This window comes from Lepidochelys olivacea, assembly GCF_965140295.1.
Source record: "Lepidochelys olivacea isolate rLepOli2 genome assembly, chromosome: 23".
Lineage (NCBI taxonomy): Eukaryota > Metazoa > Chordata > Testudines > Cheloniidae > Lepidochelys > Lepidochelys olivacea.
In genome coordinates this window covers 12232839-12239976 of record NC_140433.1, presented here as the reverse complement: position 1 = coordinate 12239976, position 7138 = coordinate 12232839, and the positions used below count along the sequence as shown (strand labels likewise).

The window sequence follows — 7138 nt, the reverse complement described above, 5'->3', positions numbered from 1 at the left end:
GCATCCCTTAATTCGTGTTGTTCTGTGTTAAGTAAGGCAATAGCCTGGGATGTTGTATTAATTGCCTTTGCTGCAAAGCATGCCAGGTTATTTAAAGTTCTGGCTGAATACATAGCAAGCGCTGGGACCCCAACAATAGAGGCCGCTAAGGCAGTATACTCAGCACGACTAAAAAGCTCAACATCTGCAATACAATCATCTGAAAGGGGTACACTTCTTTTACTACGTTTTTGACCGGCAAAAGGCAATATAAGTGTCATTCTACTAAGACAGCAAAGGGTGCCATCACTTAAATTTGCAGGAATATAATTAAAGGTGTGTGAACCGCAAGTAAAAAACCATCCTGATGGTAGGATGATATGGCCATAATTGTATGAAACATTAACAGCATGGGAACAATTTAAAAGGGGTTGAGAAATTTTTCGACAGCCCAAGGGCACCTTTGTACTAGTGCAGTTAACTACACGCGCACAGGTGACATTGTGAGCCCCGGCCGGGTACGGTGTGTGGAGGGATATAGCCGTGCGAGGCAGAGTATTGTTGGCCGGGCCCCAATTAGCCATGCTAGAGTACTGGGAAGAAAGATTCGCATAAGCAGAGAACAGTGTCTTATTCTCCATCTCCTCAGGGTGATGACATACTGGAATAAGGCATGTACCTAACAAATCTCCGGCTGCTACAGAATTAGATAGACAAAAGTGGGTAACATTTGCTATTGAAGCCAGTCTTTCCCATATGTTATATGTCATTCGGGCTTGTAACGGGGGAAGCGCTTCCGAGCCAACCCCTACAGGAAATAGCAGGCACGAAAGGCAGACAATCATCACAGAATTAGCGGTGATTTGGGCGAGAATCGCCACAAACAAAGTCTCAGGAGTCTCTGGCTGTTGATCTGCTGCCAGTCTTCGTTGGGCCGCGGCGACCAATGCTTTTACTGCTCCCCATGTCACGGGCCGGTTTGGGACATTACGCCTCCTCCGTTTCCGTCCCGTCGTTGTCAACTCGGGGGGCAACGCGGTCTCCTCCAAGGTCAGCTGAAACTCTGGTATGGGATTCGACAGCCCCTGGTGCCATGCCATGTTGTTTAAGTGCCGGTCGCACACACCGAGCTGGAACCCACAACGGTCCTGCAGGGAGAGACACAGCAGCATATCCCCGACCCCAAGTGATTAGAGGTACTGGGTCCAGCCACTGTGGATCGGGCAGCTGACGGTAAAAGACACGCGGTCTTTCCAGTACCTCAGATTTGTGAAAATGCCGATCCGCAGGGGTCTGCTGATCTGCATTCAGTGTTAAATTATTTAAAGTAAACAAGAGGATATGCATTTGTTGTAGAATGTCTCCTAAGGTTCGGAGATGCAGCTCCCCTTGTTTTAATTGTTTATCTAGCAAGGTTTTGAGTGTGCGATTGGCACGTTCAACAATGGCTTGGCCCGTGGAATTATAAGGGATTCCGTGTTTAAGACGGACGTCCCAGCGGGCACAAAAGGTGGAGAGGGCTGCAGAGCAGTAGGCTGGGGCATTATCTGTTTTAATTTGGCAGGGGCGACCCATAACAGAAAAGCAGGCCAGCAAATGGTGAATAACTTTGTTAGTGGCTTCCCCACATTGTGGGGTTGCCCAAAGGAAGCCCGAATAAGTATTAACGGAAACATGTAAAAACGAATAGTGGCGGAATTGTGGCACATGAGTAACATCCATTTGCCACAGCTGATTTGCTGCGGTACCTCGGGGGTTAACGGCATAAGAAAAGGTAGGAGCAGCAGCAGCACAGTGGGGGCAGGAACGAACAATGGAACGTGCATGATCAGCAGGAATGTGAAACTGCCGGGCCAAAACAGAGGCAGACTGATGAAAAAAGGCATGGCTTTCAATGGGGTCAGAAAAAAGGGAATTTACCTGACCACGCAACGCGCGATCGGCGCGTGCATTGCCCTCAGTGAGTGGCCCAGGCAGAGGGGTATGACTGCGAATATGAGCAACAAAGTAAGGGAAATGACGAGTGGCAAGAAGATGCTGCAAAGACAAAAACAGGCGAAGGAGGTCTGCATCAACCTGAGGGGTAATGAGGGCAAGGGGTAAATGATCAATTACCTGATAAACATAATGGGTATCCACAATTAAATTAAAGGGACAATCAGCAAAAAGTTGAAAGGCCAAAATAACAGCAGCCAATTCTGAACGCTGTGCAGAACGCTGAGGCAGTGTAAAACGAGAATGCCAACAAGGGGGGTCACCCAACTGATAAGTGACTACACCTCGGTGGGGAGAGCCATCAGTAAAAAGAGTGACAGCGGAAACAATGGGTTGAGAGCGGCTAAGACGATGAACAACTAGGGGCACCTTTTGGGTAATGACCAACCGAGGATCTTTTGGAGGATTGTAAGAAATCTCTCCCACATAATCACAAAGAGCAACCTGCCAGGCCAAGGAGGTGTGGCACAAAGAGTCAAATTCAGTACGGGACAAGGGGAGCACAATGGCAACTAAATCAGTGCCAGTGAGTTGCACTGCACGGTGGCGGGCTTTACGAACAAGATCAGATAGGGCATCTAAATACGGATAAATATTTCGAGGAGGGGTGGATGAAAGGTATAGCCACTCTATAATAGAGATGGCTGTGTCTGTACGGGGTACAAACAGAGCCACAGTTGGCGTATGAGGGGTGGCAAGAAGAACCAACCATAAGGGACAGACCTCTGGGAGTCTGTCCACAAACTGCTGACTCAATGCTGCATTGATTTGTCGAATGCAGGCAGTATGCTTTTCAGTGATGGCAATAACCGCACCCGGTGCCCGGGCTCCACGCAGGGGCTCAAACAACGGCTGCAGCATTGAAGTGGGGAGACGAAAGTAGGGCCGAATCCAATTTAAATGACCCAAAATCTGTTGTAATTTAACAAGGGTTAGGGGTTGAGGTAGAATTCATTCCAGACGAACCGGAGCAGCATAGGTTTGTAAAACCTTATATCCGAGGTAGTGGTAGGGATAAGAGCGTTGGATTTTTTTTGGTGCCACTAACAGGCCATTTTGGCCAAGAATCTGAGATAAAGATTCAAGCTGTTGTGCCGTGACCCGGGGACCACTTAGCAAAATGTCATCCATGTAATGGTAGACCTTTAGCGAAGGGTACCGGGCACGGAAAGGGGCAAGGGCCCGATCCACAAAAAGCTGACACAAGGTTGGACTATTTTGCATTCCCTGGGGCAAGACCTTCCACTGATACCTTTAAGAGGGTTGCTGATTATTATATTGTGGCACCGTAAATGCAAATTTTTCGCGATCTTGAGGGCAAAGGGGGATGGTGAAAAAACAATCTTTTAAATCTAACACACAAAGTTGATCGGTTTGAGGAATTAAATTTGGATTTGGTAAGCCAAATTGCAAGGGGCCCATAGGTTGGATGCGTTTATTTATTTTTCTCAAATCATGTAACAGCCGCCAAGCACCCGATTTTTTCTTAATAACGAACACCGGGGTGTTCCAGGGACTGGTGGAGCTCTCCAATCGCTGTGCTTGCAAATGCTGCTGCACAAGCGAATGAAGTGCTTTTAGCTTTCCTAGAGGGAGGGGCCACTGGTCAATCCATACGGGCTCTAAGGATTGCCATACCAAGGGTAATGCGGAGGGCACGGTGGGTGAGGGAGGGTTTTGGGCCATCAGATGTTAATATCGAGGGTGGTGTCTAACTTTGTAAGTAAATCACGGCCCCAAATATTGAGGTGGACAGGGAGTACAAAAGGGCGGATTGTAGCAAGGGTACGGCCTCCCGGTTTAGAGACTGTGACCCAAGACAAACTGTGTCGCCTGGGTTTGCTACCCCCGATCCCCCACAATTCTTTAGAAGGAACCATAGGCCAACTAACCGGCCACTCCAGATCACGAATCACCGTAACGTCAGCTCCAGTGTCCACCAGCCCTGTAAAAGGAACATCATTTAAGAGAAGTGTGAACTGAGGTTTCGAGGGGCGGACTGACATTGTCAGAGCAACAAGTGGAGAAGACGCGCTGTGAGACGGCGAGTGAGACAACGTCGATCCAAAGCTGCCTCCGCCCCGAGTTCGATCCTCGGCAGCTGGCACCTGATAGGGGACTAAAATCAATTGTGCAATTGACCGTCCACGCGGGAGCGACTGTGGAAGATGAGTCCACACCTGAACCTTAATAATGCCAGTGTAATCAGCATCAATGACCCCTGGAATGACAAAAAAGCCCTGTTTCCCAGCATGTGAGCGAGGGAGAACAAGACCTACAAAGCCGGCAGGGAGAGGTCCCGTCACCTGTGTAGGTATGGCACAGACCTCCCCTGGCAGCCGAAAGTCAGTGTCCTCCTGCATGATCAAATCAAGCCCTGCACTTCCAGCAGTCGCCACCCTCATAGAGTCTACGGATTTTAAGGCAGAGGAGCGGTTGTCTGAGTGGGAAACACCCCCGTTTGGCCCTGGGTTCGGGGGGGACCCGTCGCGCGGTTTCCCGACCCGCTACGACACTGATTAGCCCAGTGATAACCTTTCCCACACTTGGGGCACTTCTTTGAGGGTCGGGCTGGTGCCTTAGATGAGCGGCACTCCCGCTGAAAATGACCCTCCTTACCACAGCGGTAACAGCGCTTCCCCTCCTTCCCGGTTTTTCTGAGGGCGGCAGCCAGAACTCCAGCCTTGTGGGCTTGTGTGCCAATGTTCTGGCACGCCCGCAGCATGTCTGAGAGCTCTAAAATACCAGAGGCTTGTGCTGCCTGGAGAGCACGGCGGCAATCCTCGTTTGCATTTTCAACTGCCAATTTTAACAGGAGCTCGTGAGCTGCCTCAGTGTTATCCACCTGTCGGAGGATAGCCTCATGCAATCTGTTGGTAAAATCCAAAAAGGACTCTGAGGCACACTGACGGATACTGACAAAGCTTTTGGTAGGCTTGCCTGAATCCGGGACCTTCTTGAAAGCATGCTGGGCACAGGTGGAAATAATGGGGAAGACGGCCTGAGGGAGTTGAGACTGCATCTCAATAGTAGCAAACGGGCCCTCCCCTGCCAAATGCTCATAAATGATACCGTGCTCTCTATGTACCTGAGCTTGGCGTTCTGCCATCTGCCGATACTCACTAATCCAAATAACATACTGACTGGGTGATAACATCATGCGCAGCAGCGTTTTCCAATCCTCAGGGATTAGGGAGTATCCAGTACCTATCCCTTCAATGAGACCACGCACAAAGGTGCTAGTCAGGCCAAACTCACGAATTGCTTTCTTTACCTCTCTAACCACCGAGTATGGCAAAGTGGTCCAGGTGCCCACGGGGTTGCCCTGGTCATTATTCTGCCAGGTCACCGGGCAAACTGAGACCAGATCAGCCAGCTCCTCCGCTGTGAGATCTGATCGAGCTTTCGCTGCGTGAACCATTTGTTGCACCAGCGAAAGCTTCTGAGCAGATACAGATGACCCTCCGGGGGGCCCCGGAGCATGGGGCCCCACGGACGGAGGGTGATCACACACTGGCTCTGGTGGGGAAGGCAAGGGAGGCGGTGGTAATGAAGACACTGGGGGCAAAGCAGGGAGGGGGGGGCTGTGGGTACGGGAGAGGGTCTTTCCGAAGCGACACGCTGGGTTGCATCAGTAGAAGGGGGGAGAGCTGCAACGGGGATGGCTACAGGAGCCGACGGGCGTGGCGAGATCACCAGCCTCGTGAGAGAGGGCCTATCCGAGGTGACACGCAGTATCGCGTCGCGACAGAGGTGCAAGGCATGTAAAGCCTGCACAGGCGCCCGAGGCTCTTCGTGCAATGTCTGGCCCAATTGCTCCCAGTCCGCTAGCTTAAGGCTTCCGGCTTCAGGGTACCACGGGCACTGGGCACGCACCTCCTGTAGCAGGAGAGTAAGTGCTCGAGCGGGTCAGTCATGCTGAGCCTTACGCAGCAAATACTGCAGCTCATTACGGTGTTGCACTTGCAAAGCAGAGAGGGAGCTTCCCATACTTACCACAATGAAAAATACTCACCGGGATCCACGAAGCGGATGAGTGACGCGTCTGAAACCCTTGCCGGGCGAGGTGAGTGCTGAGGGCCCCACGTTGGGCGCCAGTTGTGGCGGTTCAATGATGAGACAGAACACAGCTTTATGCAAGCAAGCAGGCTGGTCAGCTGAGATGGGCTGTTCTGCCCCCCCCCCCCGCCTTCCACCTTCTCCTTTTATTATATTTCTCCCCCCTAAGCATTACACACTGCTACCGCAAAAAGATACACAAAGGAATGTATGACGTTGATTAATATACTTATTTACCATCCTTTATCTACTACAATCCTGGTTCTCAGGCCTTGAGCCCAGGCTAAGAAAGCCTCCCACAGTCACTGTCCCAACAATCAAGTTCTCATGGTTCATATCTAGCCCTTGTCCTTGGATAGAGCAATGTGTGCATTGCTTCTACAAAACAGTCAGGGTGTGTCCTGCCTGCTTCCAGGTGGAATAGCTAAACATGAACCCTTCAGTACCACATGACAGAACGAGGAATAATGGTCTCAAGTTGCAGTGGGGGAGGTTTAGGTTGGATATTAGGAAAAACTTTTTCACAAGGAGGGTGGTAAAGCACTGGAATGCGTTACCTAGGGAGGTGGTGGAATCTCCTTCCTTAGAAGTTTTTAAGGTCAGGCTTGACAAAGCCCTGGCTGGGATGATTTAGTTGGGGATTGGTCCTGCTTTGAGCAGGCGGTTGGACTAGATGACCTCCTGAGGTCCCTTCCAACCCTGATATTCTATGATTCTATGACTGTAATATTCTCCTGAGAACCCTGTTGTCTGAGGTAGAGCGGAATCAGGTTACATCTAAGGCAAGGGGAGCGTCAGCTTTCAAGCGAAAAAAAAAAAGAAAGGAAGCTATCTGTCAAGTTCCTACCCCAAGTAATCGTAAGGGGCTCAGGGCATTTCTGGGTATGGCAGGCTTTTGCAGGATATGGATCCCAGAGTTTGGACTGTGGGCTAAACCCCTGTACGACTGTGTAAAAGGAGCAGATCGTGACCCCTTCTATTGGACCCCAGAGGCTGACAGGGCATTTAAAATCCTGAAAAGAAAATTGATGGAAGCCCTGGCTCTGGGCCTGCCAGATCTCTCTAAGCCATTTCAGTTGTATATACATGAACGAAAGGGGGTGGC

At 50.5% G+C, this 7138-nt stretch overlaps 1 long non-coding RNA gene across 1 annotated transcript; it reads right to left on the bottom strand.

Moving 5' to 3' along the window:
* Positions 1-1657: 1657 nt before the first annotated feature.
* LOC311511765 lies at positions 1658-6141 on the bottom strand. Its single transcript, XR_014709333.1, has 3 exons — positions 5990-6141; positions 3867-3919; positions 1658-2016 (listed from the first exon to the last, which is right to left on the bottom strand). It is a non-coding gene; the product is annotated as an uncharacterized lncRNA (long non-coding RNA).
* Positions 6142-7138: the final 997 nt, after the last annotated feature.